Below are 22,957 nucleotides of genomic sequence, written 5' to 3' on the forward strand. Positions count from 1 at the left end.
GAATAGTGTTGTGTGTCAAGAAGAAACCAGCTTGATTATCACAACTGTAAAATGTAAAGGTTAGAGGTGCAGATTTGATCTTGGACTCATGATTACCTTGTGGAGACCACAGACATTCTCCTAGAGGGTGCTGTTCTATGGAAGGTCATGAACCAGAAAACTAAAGTATGTCAGAAACTATTTGGAAACAGAGAAAAAGAGCAATCATGTTGCTAAGAAGTACACTATGGCCTGACATGCCAGGCCAGGTTATGATAAGACTGATTTGATTCAGATGGCAAATGTATGCAAGAGTACAGGGACGACTTTCATTTTCTAGGTACTGTTTTTTTTTTTTTTTTAAATAAGTTTGTTCCATAAAAAAAAACAGATCATCTCTGAAATCTCTGAGCTTCCTGTTGACTCTTTTATATCTTAGAAAGACATTTATTGATGGAGAAGCAGTGATAATCTTGGAAGAAAGATTATGTTGTTATGTTTATAACTTTCTAAGAACTAAGCCCAGGGCATATCAGATCTACCCTTCTCTTTTGGAAAGCAGAGCTTTTACATCAGGAATTTTACATCAGGAATTGAATCTAGGAGTACTTAACCACTGAATCACATCCCCATCCCTTTTTATTTTTTATTTTGAAACGGGGTCTCACTAAGTTGCTTAGTGCCTTGCTAAATTGCTAAAGGCCAGTTTTGAACTTGCAATACTCTTGCCTCAGCCTCCTGAGTTGCTGGGATTGCAGATGTGCACTGCTAAGCCTGGCTTGGAAAGCAGATTTTAAAAATTTGTTCTTTTTAGATATACATAACAGTGCAGTGTGTTTTGACATATTTTACAAACATGGAGTATAACATTCTAATTAGGATCCCATTCTTGCAGTGGTACATGATGTAGTTACACTGGTCGTGTGTTCATATATGAACGTAGGAAAGTTATGTCCTATTCATTCTACTGTTTTTCCTATTCTTATTCCCCTTCCCTTCCCTTCATTCTCCTTTGCCTAATCCAATGAACTTCTGTTATTCACCTCCTTCCCCTTTTTATGTGTTAATGTCCACATATCAGAGAGAATATTCAACCTTTGATTTTTTTTTGGATTGGCTTGTTTTCTTAGCATGGTAGGCTCCAGATCCATCCTGGCAAAAGTCATAGTCATTTTTCTTTATGGCTGATTAATACTCCATTTTACATATACACACACACACACATCTCACAATTTCTTTATCCATTTATCTGTTGAAGGGCACCTAGGTTGGTTTCATAGCTTAGCTATTGTGAATAGAGCTGCTATAAACATTGATGTGGCTGTATTTATACTATGCTGATTTTAACTCCTTTGGCTATATACCAAGAAGTGGTGTAATTGGGTCAAATGGTGGTTCCATTTCTAGTTTTTGAGGACTCTCCACACTGGGAAGGCCAAATGGAGTTAATCAGCATTGAGTATACACAAACGCCACACAATGGGTTTATAGGATCAGAAGCATGGGAGGCCAACAGATATGTAATTTTTTTTCTTTAGTACTGGGGATTGAACCCAGGGGTGCTTTACCACTGAGCTACATCCCTAGACCTTTTTACTTTTTATTTTGAGACAGGGTCTCATATAGTTGCTGGGGCTGACCTTGAACTTGTGATCCTCCTGCCTCAGCCTCCTGAGTCACTGGGATTACAGGTGTGTACCACCAAGCCTGGCTCAGAATATTCTTTTGGTAATATTATTTTTTAAAAAGAAATACATGTTATAACACATGATATAATGTCCATATAATTATATAGAGTAAATATGTTATTGATATTATTATAAAAAATCCAGATGAGGGCTGGTCCTATAGCTTAGTGGCAGAGCATTTGCCTAGCATGTGTGAGGCACTGGGTTTGATCCTTGGCACTGCATAAAAGTAAACAAATAGAATAAAGGTATGCTGTCCAAAAAAATGAGGAAGAAAATGTTGTAGTACTCTTAAGAAATCATTGAGACTGCGCTGCTCATTGAGATAAAACCATCTCATGAGCTCCGATTTTGTGAGCTTTGTACCTGTGTTAAACATGAGAAGAGTTTCTTTGTTAAGAATGTGGACTTTGGAGGTAGTTATACTTAGGTTTGAATCAGATCTCTGCCACTTACTTGCTCTTTTACCTGGGCAAATTACCAGTGATTCTGGTCCTTGACCTCAAGGTCTATAAAAGGTTAGGTCTACAATATTTACTTTATTGTTGTATAGATGGAATGAGACAGCACGCATAGAGCCCTAGCACATGCTTCCTTTTACCTTTAGTTAAAGAACAAACAGGAGATCAGTCTCTGGCATGGTGTGTAAGGAACTTTGCTGGTCCACTGCCCAGTGAAACTGGTGAAAACTATGAAAACCGGGCATTTTAAAGTCTATAAAAGTGGACCTAAAGACAAACAGCCAATGAAGAAACACTCAAGAACATTATGAATATTTGGTAAGAAATTAAATAATCTGTGGTGTTTGAACCAATACTTCTCTCTTCTTTCCATTTGAGGGCTCAATAAGATGGGAGGTAGACTCTGGTTCAGGCTTATGCAGCCATGTCTCCTCTCTACCAGCACCTACACAGGTGGCTTTCTTCCCAGAAGGAGCAGGACACTGTTGTTTGTCATCCTTTACCCAGTGACCTTTTTGCTGAGGATAAGTCCTGGGGGACTGCATTTGAGAGTTGGGGGCCTACTTGTGGAATTTGATTGTAGCATCCTGAGAATATTGGGATACAGATTCCTCTTGCCTAGGGTCATAAGACTATGGTTTCATGCCAGGAGAAGCAAACTAAGAGGACCTCAGGCTGCTGCCCCTTTCTCTTTCTCCTGTGTTCTCCTGAGACTCCTAGATTGAGTGTCCTCAGCAAGAAGTTTGCTGGTATCCCTACTCCCAGCTCTAGAGGCCTGTCTCAAATATTTTACCTGGGGAGAAAAACAGACTATAAAACAGCACCTAATTTCTTCCAAAGGAACTGACTTCATTTGCAAGGGAGAGTAAAGAAGTTCAAGGTAGACTGTACTCTCAGAAACAGTGGAAGTTATGGTAAAAGACACTTGAGAGGACATTTAGGACACAGTTCAAAAACTGTCAACTTGCTGTTTTGCAGAAGACTGGGCAATAAGACAACTGGAAAGTGTTTTCCTAGAGGCAGAACAAAAAGTAAAAAACACTGCTCTTAAACACTATTTCTTCTAAAGTTCCATTATTCAATAGTATTGTTCTTAGTCCCATTTCTGCCCGAGGGCATTGTTTAACAATAGATCAATCAATTAGCAATTAGTGGAGTTTAAAAGCTGGGTTTAGTCTGGAAAAGAAGCAAAGAGAGATCTACCCAAAATACTGTGCTCCCAGAGTAACTGCAGGCATAGCAAAGCTTTCTCTCCCAAAGGAATAATTAATACCTAAAGCTAAACATTGTATATGTGGAGGAATGAGCTTCATGGATAAAAACCAACTAGTCACAAAATTAGTGAATGAGCAAATAACAATGTTAAGCCCTTGAAAATATTGAGAAGTGTACCACTCACTACCCAGAGGTGCTCTAATATATTATCTAAAATGCATAGTTTCCAATATTAACAGCAACAAATAAGGTATACAAACAAACAGGAGAGTCTAAACCATATAGTGCACAAAAAGTGAGCCACCAAAACTGCCTGTTAGGGTGAGACTAGATGTCAGATTTATTGGGGCGAAAAGAAGGAAAGAAAGAAATGAAGGAAGGGAGGGAGAGAGGGAGGGAACCTTTAAGAGACGTTATAAATGTGTTCACAGAAATAAAGGAACTTATAATTTCTTGCTTCAAATAGAAAATACCAGTATAAAGAAATTATGAAGAAAGAACCAAATTAAAATTATGGAGTTGAGGGGCTGGGGTTTTGGCTCAATGGCAGAGCATTTGCCTAGCATGTGTGAGGTGCTGGGTTTGATCCTCAGCACCACATAAATATAATTAAAGTATAGATGCGTCAATGACTAAAAAATATTTTTAAAAATATTATGGAGTTGAGAAGTAAAATAAAATAAAAAATTCACTAAAGAGACTCAATCATAGATTTGAAGTGACAGAAGAAAGAAAAAGCAGACTTGAAGATAGATTGATATAGATTTTGCAGACTGAAAAATAGAGATTTAAAACAATGAAGAAGAAAAACCAGAACTTCAGAGAAATGTGGTATGTAAGTCAGCTCTGTATCACTGTGATAAACACCTGAGAAAGACAGAGGAGGAAAGGATAATTTTGGCTCATAGTTTCAGAGATTTCAGTTCATGGTAAGTCAGCTTCATTGCTTTGGGCCTGAGGTGAGGTAGAATTTTATGGAAGAAGTGTGTGGTGGAGGAAAGCTGTTCAGCTCATGGCAACCAGGAGGGAGAGAGTGAAAGAGAAAGGGCTAGAGTGAAGATAAACCCTTCTAGGGTAGGTTCTGGTGACTGCTTCTTCCTCCATCTGGTTCCTATCTCTCATCAGTCCATTCAGCCCTCATTAGATTAGCCCATTGATGAGGTCAGAATCCTTGTGATCCAATCACTTCCCCCAAACTCCACCTTTGAATACATAAGACTTTGGGGGACATTCCAGATCCAAACCATAACAGTGTGACACCATCAGGTGCACCAATATATGCATAATGGGAATACCAGAACGAGGGACAAGAGAGAGGAGGAAGAAGAAAAATGTGTGAGGAAATAATAGCTATAAATTTCACAAAATTTTTTAAAAAGTATAACCTGTATGTCCAGGAAGTTCAGTGAAATTCAAGTAGAGGTGAAGAGAAAATATGAAAAGCATCAAGGGAAAAATGATGCATCACTTAAAGGAAACCCCAGTTAAAAGTAGCAGCTGATTTATTAGCTAAGACAATGGAGATCAGAAGGCAATGGGATAACATTCAAGGTGCTCAAAGAAAACAAATCTGTTAACCAAACTCCTTTATCTTAACAAACTGTTTTTCAAAAGGGAAGATAAAATAAAGATTTTTCCAAGTAACCAAAATCTGAGAATTTTTTGCTGCCAGAGCCACCTTACAATTATAAGAAACACTAAAGGAAGTTCTTCAGTCTGAAAGCCCATGACTCAGCTGGTAATCTGAAGCTATCCACAAGATTAAAAAACAAATGAAAAATCAAAAAAAAAAAAAAAAAAAACCCAAAAGAAAAACCTAACACCAGTGGAGGTAATTTTGTAATTATAAAAGGAGAAATGCATATTTTTTCTCCTTTATTCTCTTAACTTATTTAAAAAGCAGTTGTATGAAATTTTTAGGCCTTTAATGTAACGTATTTGTAGCATACCTTCACATAATAGCACAAAGGAGGTATATAGGAGAAATACTGCATTGGCCTAAGCAAATCCCTGCAGTTGCTTCAGTAATAAATATATCAATATTGTTTGGTTTATAATATTAATAGTTGTAATGTGTATGAAATACTACTGCAGGGCTGGGGTTGTGGCTCAGCAGTAAAGTGCTTGCCTTGCACGCACGAGAACCTGGGTTCGATCCTCAGCACCCCATAAAAATAAATAAGTGAAATAAAGGTATTGTGTCCAACTACAACTAAAAAATAAATATTTTAAAAAAAGAAATACTACTGCAAATGGAGGAGGAGACTAGAGATACAAAGGAGGGACATTTCTGTGTATCACGGGGATTAAGCTTCTATAAAGTGGAAGCCCATTCAGAGCATAATGTAAGACTAATATTTTGGTAATACTAGCCCTGATTAAATAAAAACAACAACAACAACAAAATAACAAGGGAAACAGTTTGAATAGGAAGCAGAGTTACTGAAAGAGAATTTTCCACGAGTATCTCACATTTCTTAATGTCTTGTAGCAGGGCATTGAGTCCTTTGCTGTAGATTCTGTTTTTACGGATGTTTGTATAGTTTTGAAAAACAGACCCCCTTCAGAGCATATAAATACGACTGTTTATTACCATTGGAAAAGATTTGAGTTCCCCTTCTATAATGTATTAAACTTTGTGTGTGGGTGTTACCTAGCTCTCTTTGCATTGCCCTGTGGGAATTAGGGCTTGCAGAACTGAAGCAAATATGTTAACATTTGTGTGGCTTGCTGTGCCTTAAGTATAACAACTTAAGAGTTGTTATACTTAAGAGGGGTCTTCATATCGTCTGCCAGTATCCATGCAACTTTGGCAGGTTAAGTTGTTAGCTTGCATGTAGGGTAAAACCTCTAATCCTCTTAGTGCAAGGAGACATTTTATTTTGATTTGTTTATATAGGAGACTTGATTATAGGTTAAGATTGAAGATACAGGGGCGAAGAAGAAGTATTATTAAAAAAAAAAAAAAAAAGCAGTAAGACCCATGAGGAATAGGAGGTGATTGAGCTATGAGCTACTTGCAAGGAAATGACCTTGTACTAGAAGAAAATAAAGAATGCATGTAGCTGTAGTCAGGTAGAAGAATTGAGGCAAGGTACTTCATACCTTTTGTTTTTGGAGTAGGAGGCTAGGGTTAAGGGTTAGAGGGCAGGGACATGGATAAGAGTAGAGATTGTGAAATTAGCTGCTGGGAGACATGAAGAAAGAAGTGATCAAGAATAAAAGTACTGGGCTGGGGTTGTGGCTCAGTGGTAGAGCACTTGCCTAGCATGTGTGATGAACTGGGTTCAAGCCTCAGTACTACATGTGTTAGTCAGCTTTTTCACTACTGAGACTAAAGGACTGGACCAGAACAATTGTAGAGGAGGAAAAGTTTATTTGAGGGGTTACAGTTTCAGAGGCCTTAGTCCACAGAAGGCCAGCTCTGTTCCTTAGTGCTCTAGGTGAGGCAGGACATCATGGCAGAGGGAAGCAGCTCACATGTTGATTGAAAAGGAGGGAGGGAGAGGGAGGAGGGGGGAGGGAGGAGGGAGGAGGGAGAGAGACTGACTCCAATTGCCAGGTAAAATATATACCCAAAGTCACACCCCAATTCCCACCTCCTTCAGACACACCCTACCATTTCAGTTAATCCCTATCAAGGGGTTAAATCACTGATTGGGTTAAGACTCTTACAACCCAATCATTTCTCCTCTGAACCTTTTTGCACTGTTTCACATGTGAGCTTTTTAAGTTACCTCACATCCAAAACAACACCACATAAAAGTAAATAAATAAATTAATAAATTAATAAAATAGAGGTGTTCTATTCATCTACAGCTTAAAATAAATAAATAAATGAAAGTACCCATGTTTATACCTACACAGTTCACGGTAACCAAGTATGGAACTGGCCTGGGTGTCTTTCAGTGGATGAATGGATAAAGAGAATGTGGTATAAATACACCATGGAGTTTTATTCATCCATAAAGAAGAAAGAAATTAACGTTATTTGCAGGAAAATGGATGGCACTTAGAGTTTTATGTTTAGTGAAGTCAGCTAAACTTAGAAATTCTGTCAAGGATTATATGTTTTCTCTCATGAAAAAGTTAGGAAAAAGAAGAAAAAAAAAGGTGTGGGGGTGTGTTTCATGGAAACAGAAGGCAGACTAGTAGAACAGAGGAAGGGGATTGAGAAGGGGAGGAACAAGGTAGGCACTGGGGAAAGAAATCGACAAAATCATATTGTTTTTATGTGCAGATATGTAACAATGAATCCCACTACTTTGCATAACCATAAGGCACCAATAAAAAAATCTGGAAAAAATTAGCTCAAAGAGTTGATTAAAGGCCCTAGAGATAGGAAACCCTGAGCTTGTAATTCCATTATATAGGATTGCATGATTCCCCAGCAGTGCTCAACTACCTGTGCGTAAATGTGATAAGACAGATAATTAGACTGATCTAGTGTTTGGGGTTTATAAGACATGTGCAATAGAAGAAGAGACAGAATGTTGAGGCCACAAGTAATAATGTAATTAATGTTTTGGCTATTGAGTTTAGGTTTAAGTAGGGCAAGGGATACAAATATGACAGGGATGAATGATCTTAGATTAGAATTTAAAAAGTTACAGGTCTAGATGAAGTTGAAAAACAATTGTATTAAGCATTCAAGAGGGTCATGGATAATAGTCTCAAGCTATGCTGTGCAATATAGTAGGCACTGGCCATTCTTACTATTGCATGTTTGAAATATAGCTAGTACAACTGATGAACTGAATTTTTAATTTAATTTACATTTAAGTTTAAAAAGTAAGGCATGTGTAAGAGTTTTAGATCAGCTGTACGAGTTAGCCAGCCACAAAGTTAGAGAGCACAGTCTTCAAGGTCATTCTCACTCTGGCACCGCCTGTAAGTTCAGAAATTCCCAAAACCACCCTCAGATTTTATAAATTGATAGAAGGACTCACAGAGTATCTGAAAGCTATGTACTCATAGTTATAGTTTACTACAGATAAAATATACAGATTAAAAATCAATCAAGGGAAGAAGTGCAGGGGCCAGAAGAAGCACCAGATGGAGAGATTCCATTGTCCTCTCCCTTTGGAGGCAGGATGTGTCATTTTTCTGGTATTGATGCATGACAATGTGCAAAATGTTGCCTCAGGGAAGAGTTCATGTGCAGCATTTTAATTTTACATAGGCTTGATTAATTGATTGCTCAAATGATGGATCCCTGTGTCCAGATCAACTGATGTTGATCACCCAAAGCCTCCACCCCAAGTCACAATTTGGGTCTTTCTAGGGTAGCCAGCCTCTACCTTAAGAAAGGAGAGATTTATGGGCATGGCATTTCCAACCCTCTGGCATTACTTAAGACCCCCAAGCAAACAGATGTTCTTAGCTGGCATAACATTTCAACAGCCTGAAGATTACCTCCCAGAAGCCAAGAGAAGATCAAACCTTCTCTTTGGGCAAGGCCATATTCTTTACTATACAATGTAAAATCCTTCTCTATTCAAAAATTGTATTTCACTCTGGCTGTAGACAATTTATCATCTGAGTTATAATATGCCTTAAGTGTAAAATACACGTTGAATTTTGAAGATAGTATTATTTTTAAAAAAGCAGGTAATTTTGCAGGCTGAGGGACAGCTGATCCACCTAGGCTTCCCTCTGATCCAGCTGAGCCTGAGGCTGATAAAGAAAATGTAGACTCATCACTTCTCAAATTCTGATACAGTAAGACCTTTGCACTTTTTTTTTTTTTTGTAGATTGATACAGCAGGAGTGGGAGCCCTTTATTGTAGAACGGGAGAGGTATATATACATTCCACACAGCTATCTTAATTAACATAAACTAGATACAGCAGTCAACCAATAAGGAATCTCCACACTCAATGGCTCGCTGGCGTTACTTCACAAACCACTTCCTCTGCGAAATGCCAGGCGCCATCTTGACTTGTTTACAGACTCTAACATTTCCCCCTTTTGTTTAATTTAAATAACGACCATAGTGGTTTTTACACAAACACCATAAATAATCTGCTACAAGCAGAAGGGGAGGATACAAAATGCCACAATACCAAGCCAATTAATGGCTCCAAGTAAGAAGCCTTTGGAAAAATTATACCAGCAATGACACCGTTAGCAAAGATACCGAGTTACAATTTATTGTAGATTACAGTTTGTTGTCTCAGTCCAGGTAAAGCAGTGTCTCAATAGATTAACTCCCAGTCCAGGTAAGTTCTACAGGCAGCTAGCTTAAGTTCACAGTCCAGGTAAGTTCTGCAGGCAGCTAGCTTGATCCGAAGTCTCATCCGGTTCTCAGCAACACTGGAAATTCTTCTACCCTTGTCCTCACCGGCACTGGGATGAAGGCAGGAACTCTGGCAATGATGCTAAAGAAAATCCTGTAGTATTCCAGCAGGCGCTAAGAAAACAACCTTCTGAACAATTTAGTACATTATCTCAAGGTTTTTTACAATTGAAATAAGCCTTAATAGTGCTCATTACTCATTAGCTTCCAGGTGTGGGAGAACCATTGTAGTTACTGGCCTTGGAAATGATCAAACTTCAGGGATGCCATGTGCGTCTGTCCTACGCCCGGCCGCAGCATCCTCGGGCTGCCCCAGACGGGGAGAGTCCGGGGAGTGTTCTGGACTCAAACTGCCACTGGGCACAGGGAGCAAGAGCCTGTGAGACTGTGCCTCCGGATCAGGTTTGGATTTGGGCTCGCGGCAGTGGAAGAGCCGGCTGCCGCCGCTTGGAAAGTCCTTGCTGCGCCATGACCGGCTTGTGCACGTGGCAGCCGCCGGGCCGATTCATGCACCCTCCGGAAAAGTATTCAGTAATAGCCTTTTGCTGCAACTTTTTTTCTGATAATCCTTCCTCCTCTGAACTTTCTTCTTTTTGATTAGAGTTCCTGGGCTTCCATCAACACATGCCCTAACTGCTCTTGGTTCCACTGGGGTGCCTTCTTCCCTTAGTAATTTATTTAACATCCCTTCCATATTTTCGTCACAAAGACAATACAACATTTCAAGACAAAACAAGACACAAACATACTGTATCAATCTTCTCCATTTTCTCAAAATGACCATTTTTCCTCTCGCCCTATCTGTCTAAGGACGGGAGCAAATCTGCTCGTCCCATCTAGGGACGGGCAGCTTTTTTTTCGTCACTTACCCCCGAGTGTCCTGGGGCTCCCTGGTACGGGTCACCATCTGCCGCAGTCCGGCTGCAGCAAAATAATGGGGTGGGGGGTGGGGGGGTAGGGGGTGTGTGACGAGCAACTTGTGTAGGTTGATACAGCAGGAGTGGGAGTCCGACCTTTGCCTTTTAGTCCTTGTTAAAAGACAGTCCTGGCTGATTGCACTGGTTCCCCTAGCCTATAATCCCAGTGGCTCAGGAAGCTGAGGCAGGAGGATCATGAGTTCCAAGCCAGCCTCAGCAAAAGCAAGGCACTAAGCAACTCAGTGAGACCCTATCTTTAAAAAAAATACAAAATATGGGGATGTGACTCTGTGGTCGAGTGCCCCTGAGTTCAATCCCTGGTACACCCCTCTATCCCCCCAAAAAAGGCAGTTCTAAAGTGACTTTTGACCTTAGAAACAAATTTTTAGAAGAAATGCATTTGACTTAAAATTTTTATAAAAAACCTAAATACACTTACTAAGTGCAGCAGGGTGTTGCGGGTAAGGGTGTGAGGGAGAGGCAAGGGTAAGGGACTGGGGCTGTTCAACATGGACCTGGGGTCTCTTGAGCAGTTCCCTTTTTGCCTGCCTTTCTACTAGGATGGCATACAAGACTCTAAATGTAGAATTTTTGTTGAGAATTTTGTATGTGAAATAGCAAGCTACTCTCCGCTCCACCCCAGTACCAGGGACTGAACCAAGGTCGCTTAACCATTGAGCTGCACCTGCAGCCCTTTTTTATATTTTATAAGAGTCGGGGTCTTGCTAAGTTGCTGAAACTGGCTTTGAACTCGCTATCCTCCTGCCTTAGCTTCCAGAAGCACTGGGATTACAGGTGTGCACCACTGCACCCAGTCCAGTAAGCACTAGTTTAAATCTTAAATTTGCATGAAAAGTTACATTGTAAAATAAATGAAAATGTCTTAAAACTTACTTGATTTTCAGACAAAAAGGCAACATATACCTTTTGAAGTGATTTTTTTTTTGATGTATTGGGTTAAATAAGTTATTCAAATTAATTTCAAAATGACTGATTCTTTTTTACTTTTTAATGTGATTACTAAAAATATTAAATTATATAAATGTATTTCTACTTGACAGTGCTGATCTAAAAGGTTATGACAAGAGAAGTATATTGCAGATTGAGCATCCCTAATACAAAAATCTGAGCTCTGAAATCAAACTTTTTGAGTGCCAGGAAGATAGTAAAAAAATTTCAGATTTTAGATTATGTATGATAACTAGTAAAGTTTACACAAATACTCCAAAATCTGAATAAGTGAAATTGGGAATAATTCTAGTTCCACACATTTTGGATAAGGGATTCAATCTATATGAGATTTTAGAATTTCAAAGGCAGAATAATGTAAAGCAAAGACTAGTCCAAGATATGATCATAGGGAATTGCAGAACTTTAATGGGGATTTTTATTGGGGAGACACAAAATCTAAGTTGTCAAATGTGTTATCCTTGTGATGTTAACATTTCCTAGGTTACTGGCAGAATCCTGGTGGAACAGTAATCTATCAACTGGGTTTCAGTATCTTTGATAAATATGAAGGCAAGAGAGGCAGAAAGGGGTGAATCAATTGCTTAAGCACGAACCATAGTAGTGTGAAGTTAGTGGGAACTTAAAAGAGCTTCTTACTTTACTTCCTAACGGCTCATGGAATATTGTCTTTTTACTTCAAGAAACCTATAAAGGAATCCTTAGTCTAAGAGGAATTATTTGGAAAGGTGACTATAAATATGAGGTGTCAGGACATGAATATGAAAGTCCTGCTTCCCTTCTTTGACCTATTAAACTCCCACTTCATTTTCAGGACCCATCTCAACTATGATTTCCCCTGTAAGCTGCGCTCTGATTTTGCTACATAGACAGTTCCCTTTTTCTTCTTTACTTTGAACCTATTTCCCCTATAGCATTTTTGTAGGTATTTTTTGTTGTTGTCTGTTTTTCACATTTCTAAGTTTGTTGTTACTAATACTAAGGTAATTTAGTTTGATTTTCCTCTGGTGGTTTTTTTTACCAAATCCTTAGAACTCCTAAATTCTAAATTTTGGAACATTCCTGGGTTCAGTGCTGCTTTACCTCTTTCATTACCCACGCACACCTATTCCCCAGATGATTTTACATAACTTAGTCAGCTGTTGACTTGAGAAATTTTAATTTCTAGTCTTACAGCTCCACTAAACTCTAGATTATGTCTCCAGCTCTTTATGTGACATCTCCGGTTGGATGTCTAATAGACATTTCAATTATTTTCCCTGATACTGGGGATTGAACTCAGGGGTGCTCTACCACTGAGCTACATTCACAGCCTTTTTTTATTTTGAGCCAGGGTCTTGCTAAATTGCTCAGGCTGGCCTTGAACTTGTGATCCTTCTGTCTCTGCCTCCCGTGGCTGGGGTCACAGTGTGCTCTACTGTGCCCAGTTGACATTCAGTGTTAATATATACAAACTCAACTTTTCATTTGCATATAGCCAATGTCTTTTTTCATCAGACCTCCTTATCTCAATAATGATAAATCCCTGGGCTGGAGTTATGGCTCAGTGGTAGAGCACTTGCCTGGCATGTGCAAGGCCCTGGGTTCGATCCTCAGCACCACATAAAAATAAATAAATAAATAAAATAAAGTTATAAAAAAATTAATGGTGAATCCCTCCATCAAGTTTCTCACACCAAAATTACATATAAGAGGTTGTGAGGGGAATGGGAAAATAAACAAGGAGAGAAATGAACTACAGTAGATGGGGTAGAGGCAGAAGATGGGAGGGGAGGGGAGGGGGGATAGTAGAGGATAGGAAAGGTAGCAGAATACAACAGTTACTAATAGGGCATTATGTAAAAATGTGGATGTGTAACCGATGTGATTCTGTAATCTGTATTTGGGGTAAAAATGGGAGTTCATAACCCGCTTGAATCTAATGTATGAAATATGATATGTCAAGAGCTTTGTAATGTTTTGAACAACCAATAAAAAAAAAAAGTTTCTCACACCAAAAACCTCTGTAGAATTATGCTTGATTTCCCCCACCCATACCTTAATCAGATCCATCACCAAATCTTGGTGACTCTTCCTTCAGATATGCTGAATTTAATCACTGTTCATCACCTGTATCACTACCCATCTGGTTTAAGCCATAATCGGTTCTTGGTAGAATTACTGCAATAGCCTTTAACCAGTCTCTGAATTTGCCCTCATCTCCTGTTATGGCTGGAGTGATTCTTTTATTTGTTTGTTTGTTTAGTTTTAGATGGACACAGTATCTTTATTTTTTATTTTTATGTGGTGCTGAGGATTGAACCCAGGGCCTCATGCATGCTCTGCGAGCACTGTACCACTGAGCCACAATCACCCCATGGGGTGATTCTTTTAAAACGTAAGTGTGATCTCATCACTCAGTTACTTCTTTTGGCTTTCACATCTCTTTGGAATAAATCTGTAGTTTCGATCCGAAAACTGGTCTCTAGCATCATTCTGAGTGCAGCTGCTAGCATTCTCCTTACATTCTCTTCTCTTTCTTGTTCTTATTGAATGTATCTTCACTTTAAGGCCTTCATATGTTCTGTTCCTTCTTCCTGAAATACTCTTTTTCCAGGTAACTACTGTCTCTCCCATTTCTCTGAAGTCTTTTATCTGGTGTTACATCATTAGAGAGGACTTTGCTAACCCTGTTATCCAAATTTCGTTGTTCTTACTGGCCCACTACTCTCCATCCCCTTTCTTCCTTTATTTTTCTTCTTGTTTCTTATTACCAATTGACATTCATTCATTTGTTTACTGTCTCCCTTCACTAAAATACAAACATCATTAGGGTAAGAATTTTGTTATTTTTGATCTTGCCAATTTTAGAAGAGTACCCATAGAGAATACAGGTCTGATGTTTATGGATCAGTGAATGAAAGGATGTCAGTAGATTGTAGATTATAGCATTAATATTTTATTCATCTGTTCTTCATTATTTAAATCCAAGTCAAGCTTTGAATTTTCATGTTATTCTATACCGTATTTTTGTTGAATGAGCCTTTGATCTGGAGGTGGAAATACTTTTTTTTTACTGGTTAACTGTGCAGAGAAAGACAAATTCCAGATTATGAATTCTAAGCAGTGTAAATGATTGTTGAATGAGCATTTATTATTATTCATTCAGTTGATTTATTGAAATGATTGTTGCATACTATTTAGCACTATATTGTAAAGGGGCAGTCGTAGCAGTGTGGTCCTGTTTTAATATTACAAACAGAATTGTAGTACTGGTTGATTTTGTAAACCACTAAACTCATAAGTTAAAACATCCACAATATGATTTCTTTAGATATATATCCCAAACTTCCTATTTGAGACCATGAACTCATAAATCCAGCACTTTATCAAGTAGAGTTTCCTGAATACCAGGCAGAACTCATGGTCATTTTGATTTAAAATTACAACTTGAAAGGAACTGTTGAAATGTGTATAATTTATTATGAACATTCTCAGTGCCTTAAAATAACATTTCCTAGTAGTGCCAACACTAGTGGAACCTAGAACTTCTCACTAAACTATTTGTTTATGCCATGGGGCACAAAGACTGACTATAGGGCAGGAAATGAGGAAGACAGAAGCACATAATCGTTGTGTACCAGATACTGAGTTAAGTGTTGCATTAAGTAATTTTATCTTGTTACGTTCTAGATGTCCACAAACTCTTAATATATTTATTTGGACACACTGGTTATATGCTGGTTTGTTGTAGCTTTAAAAAAAAAAACATGTTTTTATTTAATTCTGACTATTTTTTGTATATTCCCAACAAAACTACTACTTTTCCATGTAAGTATTCCCTGTGACTATATAAACTAGCTACTTGCTAACAGAAACAACCATACCATTGAACTTTATCTTGCCACTCTGAATCAAAACAATTCTACTTCATTCCCCAATTAATTTCCTATTATTATTTTCTGTTTTTAATTTTATTTTCTTAATATCAGGCACAGATAACATTTATATCTGTATCCCAAGGTGTATGAGAAAGCCACCTGTGCTTTGACCTCACTTTATTGCAGAATATTCATACCTAGTTGTCTGATCATATTGTATTTTCTACCATGATATAAAAATGAATGCCACAACAAGTGAGCCACATATTTTTGCTGTATAGAGTATAAGTCCCAAAGGCATATTTTTGCTTGACTTCTATATTCATACTTTTCCTGAGAGTTCTCTGAACTATTTTTTAAACTTTTTTTGGAAAATGTAGTTTCTTGACAAATTGAAACTAATAGAGAAATGAAAAGATTTTAAATTATCTACTTTAGAAATATTTGACTTACAAGAGATTTCTATGCCATATTTGCAGTGCATTGTATTTTACATTTTTTACAATTTATAACAACCTCCTCCTTCTCTAGCCAGCATACACTTTTTTCTGTGCCACTTATTTGTTTAAGACACTGGGTTGTGCCTGGCATGGGGGCACATGCCATAATCCCAGCAGCTCGGGGATTGAGGCAAGAAGTTCACAGGTTCAAAGCCAACCTCAGCAACTTAACAAGACTGTAAGCAACCTAGACTGTAAGAACAAGGTCTCAAAATAAAAAATAAGGGCTCAGGATGTGTCTCAATGATTAAGTGCCCCTGGGTTTAATCCCTGGTGCTGAAAAAGAAAAAGAAAGAAACTGGGTTGTGTTAAACATTTTTTTATGCTCTGGATTTGAATGACATTATCTTTATGGATTTGAATGATACTCTCTTTATGGTGTGACACAATATATTCCCCGTGTTCGTATTCCTTGTAAAATGGTAGTTATATTTAGGAATTTGGTTTAACACAGGTTTAATTTTTTTGTGTGTTGGGGGGAGAAAGACTTCATAGCTTTCGTATTGCATCATTTCAGGTGTTGTATAATGTGTGTTTTTCTCACTTTCAGTAATACTTAGAATAATCTGTAGGTTTAGGTATTGTTCATGTAATCCACTTCTTATATTTTAAGTTGCCTTTTGACTGAATGTTTTAGCTGTCCTTATTATTTAGTTGCCTAGATACATCTTCATTAGATGTGTAAAATGGTGCTTGATTCTCTCATTCATTTTACATTTATTATCCATAATTCTTATGTAAAGAGATTTACCTTGTAAACGGTTTAGATTAGATTCTTTTATGTATCAAATTGGTACCCTAGTACTCTCCACTGGAGACCAGTAAGGTTGATTTTGGTTATTTTACAATGTAATTGTGAATTATGGTCTTCAATGTATTTGAAGTGCTTCAGTCCATTAAGGCATAGTTCTTTTGATGTTCAGGTTGTCCCTCTTAGCCAGTGGTGGTTCCTGTTTTCTTTTGAAGTGATCTCAGTAATTTCTGATATCTTCTTTGCTATCAAGCACAATATCACTAGTTTATCTTGAGTATTTGGATCAATATTTGGAATCAAACATTTCTCTTAGGAACTCTGGGTCCTTCCCGTGGAAAATAGCATTTAGAGAGCAGAGTGTTGGCACTATCCCTAGTTCATTAGGGAGAGTTTTCATTAGCCACTGGGTTATTATTGCTTACAGATCTATTCTTGTTCTTACAAGAACCTTGTTCTTACAGTCTAGGTTGCTTACAGTCTTGCTAAGTTGCTGAGGTTGGCTTTGAACCTGTGATCTTCTTGCCTCAATCCCTGAGCTGCTGTGATTATGGCATGTGCCCCCATGTGTCTATTCTAGACTTTTTTTCTTTTTTTATAAAGAGAAAAGTAAGATTTGAATTTATACTCCCCCACCCCCCTGTCTCCTCTTCTTCCCTCTTCATAGTAGTGGGAATAGAACCCAGGTTCTCAAGCATGCTAGGGAAATGCTGTACCATTAAGCTATACCCAACCCTTTTTATTTTGAGATTGGGTCTCTCTGAGATGCCTAGGCTGGCCTCAAATTTGTGATCCTCCTGCTTCTGTCTACCAAGTAGCTAGAATTACAAGTAGGTGCCTAATTTCTACTTCTTAAATATCATTTATTTGCATCTTTTCTCTTATGTTAAAACCTATGGTTCCAAAATATTTTGAGATGAGAGAACAAGGGAGAGATTAATTGATTCAAAGCAACACTAATACCGTTACAAATAACGAGGAAACTCCTGATTCTTTTTGTTTTTAGGAAATTTGCCATGAAGCATTTTCATAGTTTATTTGAACTACTACAACAAAACACCTTAGACTAGGTGAATTATAAATAATAGAAATACATTTCTTATAGTCTGGAGGCTGGGAAGACTTGAAGTCTGGTGAGATCTCTCTCTGTGCTGTCTCTGTCTGCCTGCTGCCCTGCTCTTGGATCCTCAAATAGCAAAAGAGTGTAGAGGGAATGAACTTGTCCCTTAAGTCCATTTATAAAGGCACTCGTCCTATTCATGAGAATATAGTCTTTACGACCTAGTCATCTCCTAAAGGTCCCACCTCTTAATACTACTGCATTGAGATTAAGTTTCTTTTTTTTTTATTTTATTTTTTTTTATTGGTTGTTCAAAATATTACACAGCTCTTGACATCTCATATTACATATATTAGATTCAAGTGGATTATGAACTCCCATTTTTACCCCGGATACAGATTGCAGAATCACATCGGTTACACATCCACATTTTTACATAATGCCCTATCAGTAACTGTTGTATTCTGCTATCTTTCCTATTCTCCACTATCCTCCCTCCCGAGATTAAGTTTCATCATGAATTTTGGAGGCACACAAACATTCAAACCATAGCAAAGGTATATAAGCAAAATACTGCATTTTATTATCACTTTAAAAATTCTCCTCATAGTAGTTATGTCACAACTTTGTATGTAATTAAGTTCTTTTTTTTAACAGTTTGCTTTCAACTTTCAGAAATTGCTTTTCTATTTGATTCAACTCTGAATTGTTTTAATTATGAAAGACATTATGTGTTTCCATGTAAAACAGGGTGCGTTCAAGGAAGTGTTTCTCTATAAGCAACCATTTTTACAAGCGTTTCATTTTAAATTAATTCTATTGGAAAATATAAACAAATATACACACATACACAGATGCATGTTTTTATTTTTCCTTCCTACCTACACAATTAGAAGCATTTATGCATATTTTTCCACACTTTGCACCCTCTATGATAGAATTAACCAACAAAGCATTGCTCATATAATTTGATGTGACATGAGAAATTCTTTGTATTACCTGAGAAAAAGAAAAATAATATTCTTATTTTATTTTATTTTTTTCAAAGAAAAAAGAATTACTTGGCTCACTGATTTAGAAGTTTCAGTCCATAATCAGTTGGCCCCATTAGTTCAGGCCTGTGGTGGCTCATCATGGCAAGCACACATGGCAGAACAGAACCATTCACTTCATACCAGGAAATAAAAGAGAGCCAGAGAAGGGGCTGGTCTTTTACTGTCCTCTTCAAGGACATGCCTCCAATGATCTGAAGACCTCTCACTAGACCCACCTCTTAAAGGTTCCACCACCTCCCACTAGCTCCAAGCTGGGGACTAAGCCACAAGGAAATTTAGGGAACAATTAAGATAACAACTGTAGTACATTTAAAAAATATTTTTCACTAAACACTTAGAAATCCTTAAGCATTATAAAATAAATGTTGTAAATTAAATTTTATGCAATATTATATCTAAGTACATGTATTCTGCTGCTGCAAAAATCAAGCAAGAGCTTGAATAGTTTTTGAATAGCACAGAGAGGCTTTTACTTTAAGAAAACCTGTAATAATACCTTCAAAAGACAATAATCACACATAATTTGTTACATATTAAAATAACTGCCCCTAAGTAGTAGTGTGGCCTTGGGCAAGCTTTTTCTAGTTTGTTTCTTTCTCTTTTTTTGAAAAATAATATTCTTGAAATGCTTTTGGAATACATGGGATCCCTTTTCACAGGCTGCCTCAGCTTTTGCTTATCCTAGAAATGTTTAAGAAGCCATAAGAAAATAATTTTTTCTTTATCCATTATGGTGAATGGACTTGATATCAACGGATAGTGTTTTTTGTTTTATAAAGACAACATTGAAAATACTTTTTGAATTTTCTAGACTATTTTTTTTTTTAGTTGTAGGTGGACACAATACCTTTGTTTAATTTATTTATTTTTAATGTGGTGCTGAGGATTGAACTCAGTGCCTCACACATGCTAAGCAAAAGCTCTACCACTGAGCTACAACATCAGCCCCAGAAAATACTTTTTATAAACCTTGTTTAGTGTCAAAGTGAAAGTTAAAAAGCAGTGTATTTTTGTAAAACCTTATAGTCAGCCCTCTGTATCCTTGTGTTTTGCATCCATGGTTTGAACCAACCATGGATTGGAAATACTTGAAAAAAAATCCCATCTGTACTTAGCTGTGTAGGCTTAGTTCTTGTCATTGTTCCCTAATAACCAATACAGTATAACCATTTACATTTACTTTATATTAGGTATTATAAGTAATCTAGAGATATTTTGAAGTATATGGGAAGATATGTGTAGGTATTGTGCAAGTATTGCACCATTTTATCTAACAATTTCAGCATCTGTGGATTTTGATATCCTGAGGGTTCCTAAAACCAGTTCTGTGTGGACATCAAAGGCCACCTGTAGTCTTTTCTCCAATTGATAGTGCTTGAGATAATTTATAATTATCAAGCGTTCCTCAAACTTAGAGCACTGTTCTATGTAGTAAAGAAACATAGAAAAAATAGAAATAGTTCTAGTTTAAAAATTTCAAAGCTAAAGCATGTCTTATGATTGTTAAGATATTTCTCAAAACAAATGTGTTTCCTCAAAAGAAAAGATGGCAGAAAATTTAAGGTACTTTTTCCTTTAATACCTAGTATAGACTCTCCTGTAAGTGAAGTTACTTCACAAATGTTAGTGTACCTCTTTGGATTACTTTGGAAGACTAAATCATTTAGTTGAGCAACAAAATTTAATTCAGCATTCTTTTTTTTAAAATAAAATCCAAGGCCCATCTTTGCTAGCTACTCCTCTGGACAGAGGATTAATATTTAGAATATATAAAGAATCCAAAAAACTTAACACCAAAAAAAATCAAATAACCCAATTAATAAGCAGCAAATGAATTAAATAGACACTTCTCAAAAGAAGAAGTAAAATTGATCAACAAATGTATGAAAAAATATTCAATATCATTAGCAATTACGGAAATGCAAAGCAAAACCATTCTCACATCAGTCAGAATGGCATTCAGCAGGAATACAAATAATATATGCTGGAGAGGATGTGGAGAAAAAGGAACACTTCTACACTGTAAATTAGTACAACCAGTGGAGAAAAAGGAACACTTCTATACTCTAAATTAGTACAACCAGTATGGAATCAGTATGGAGGTTCCTCAAAAAACTAGGCGTGGAACTACCATATGACCCAGTTATACCACTCCTTGGTATTTTTCCTACAGAATTAAACTCATTATACTATAGTAATACTCTCATACCCATCTTTATAGAAGCACAATTCACAATATCCAAACTGTGGAACCGGCCTAGGTGTTCATTAGTGGATGAACAGATGAAGAAGATGTGGTACAAATGTACAATGGAATTTTATTCAGCCATAAAGAAAAATGAAATTGTATCATTTTCAGGAAAATAATGAAACTAGAGACCATCATGTTAAGTGAAATAAGCCAAATTCGGAAGGTTAAGGGTCGGTATATTTTTTTCTCATATGTGGAAGCAAGAGAGGAAAAAGGAAAACAAAGGTGGCTGGGGTGGGGGGCATCTTATGAAAATCCAAGGGAAATCAGTAGAGGAAAGGGACCAAGGGGTGGGGAACAGCAAGGAAGAGGGAAAGTGCTGGGAAGTGATATAGGCCAAATTATATTGTTATATTGTATGCATGTACAAATATGTAACAACAAATTCCATTATTATGTGCTATAATGCACCAATAAACATGTGGAACAAACAAACAAACAAAAAATCCATGGTCCAGAAGTAGTTTTAGGAAGCTGGGATAAGAATTCATTCCGTTACTATTTGTTCTTTCAATATATACTAAGTGCCCCATGTGCCAGATACTATTCCAATTATTAGATACAGTAGTAAACAAAATAGGCAAAATTCCCTCTTCTCATGAAGTTTACTTGCTAGTAGGTGAGACAGACATTACACAAACTCTAAGTAGAATGTGTAATTACTTAGAAAATGATAAAAAGTTCAAAAGAAAGGTAGATGTCAAGGGGAGAACTGACAATCACCATAGGAGTGGTCAGGAAAGACCTCACTGAGGTTATGTTTTTATAAAAGCTCATACAGAAAAAAAAAAAAAAAAACTAGCTGAAGAACATTTCAGGCATAAAAAATAGAACAATTACCAAGAGGCAAGAATATTGCTGCTGTTCTTCAGAAATAGCAAGGAGGCACATATGGCTATATAGAATGAGCGAGCCAGTGGAAGGTGAGATTAGAGGTCACAAACTGGAAACCATTGAAAGATTAGACAGGAAAAAAATGACATGATCATCTGATTTAGGGTTTAAAAGAATCATCCTGACAGCATATAAATGCAAACTTACTTTCATACAAGAACTTACACACAGTTGTTCATAGCGGCTTTTCCTCTAATAACCAAAATCTAGAAACAACCATCATGCCTTTCAATAGCAAACCATTGTATAGTTTCATACTTCTCAGTAGTAAAAAGGGACAAATTATTTATATATGCAACAACTTCTTTGGATATTAAGGACATTATGGTGAATGAAAAAAGCCAATCTCAAAAAGTCACTTACTATATGATTCCATTTATGTAACATTCTTTAAATGACAAATTATGTAGGTGGACATCAGATTTGTGGTTCCCAGAAGTTAGGCATGGTGGGAAGAAGGGAAGCAAGTATAACTGTGCCAAGCAGTTCTGTATCTCATGGGAGTTTCACAGATCTGCATATGATAAAATGACATAGAACTCTATGCACATTGTACCCTTGTCAAATTCTGGGTTTTGACATTGTTTTTTAACTATGTTAGATTTGACCCTTAGGGGAAACTGGAGGGTATATGGGACCTGTTTGTACTATTTTTGCAACCTCTTTTGAATCAATAATTATTTCAAAAGAAGAAGGAGAAGATTGCATTGACTGTTATTTTTGAATGCAGATGCAGAAAGCTAAAAGCCAAAGTAGTGCCACTAGTTAGCAGTATTATTAGGAAGAGATTGCAGTAATCCAGAAAAGAGACAATGGCTGTTCAACTGGCTTGGTGGCACTAGAGTGCAGTGGAGAGAGGAGTGAGAGAGAGCTGAATTCTGGATATGTCTTGAAGGTATAGTTAATAGGATGTCCTAATGGATTGAGTGTGGGGTATGTGAGGAAGAGAAGAACGGAAGACAACACAAAAGTTTTTGTCCTACACAACTGGAAAAATGAAGAAAAGTAGTAACAAGCAAATCAAGAAGCCAGGTGTAAGATAGTTATATTCTTGGCAAG

At 37.1% G+C, this 22,957-nt stretch overlaps 1 protein-coding gene across 4 annotated transcripts in view; it reads left to right on the forward strand.

The window, feature by feature from the left end:
* Sik3 (SIK family kinase 3) overlaps nt 1-22,957 on the forward strand; it is a 242,308-nt gene that overhangs the window by 139,407 nt on the left and 79,944 nt on the right. The gene's annotated exons all lie outside the window — the stretch shown is intronic.

The sequence above is a fragment of the Callospermophilus lateralis genome, chromosome 2 (genome assembly GCF_048772815.1).
Source record: "Callospermophilus lateralis isolate mCalLat2 chromosome 2, mCalLat2.hap1, whole genome shotgun sequence".
Classification (NCBI taxonomy): Eukaryota; Metazoa; Chordata; class Mammalia; order Rodentia; family Sciuridae; genus Callospermophilus; species Callospermophilus lateralis.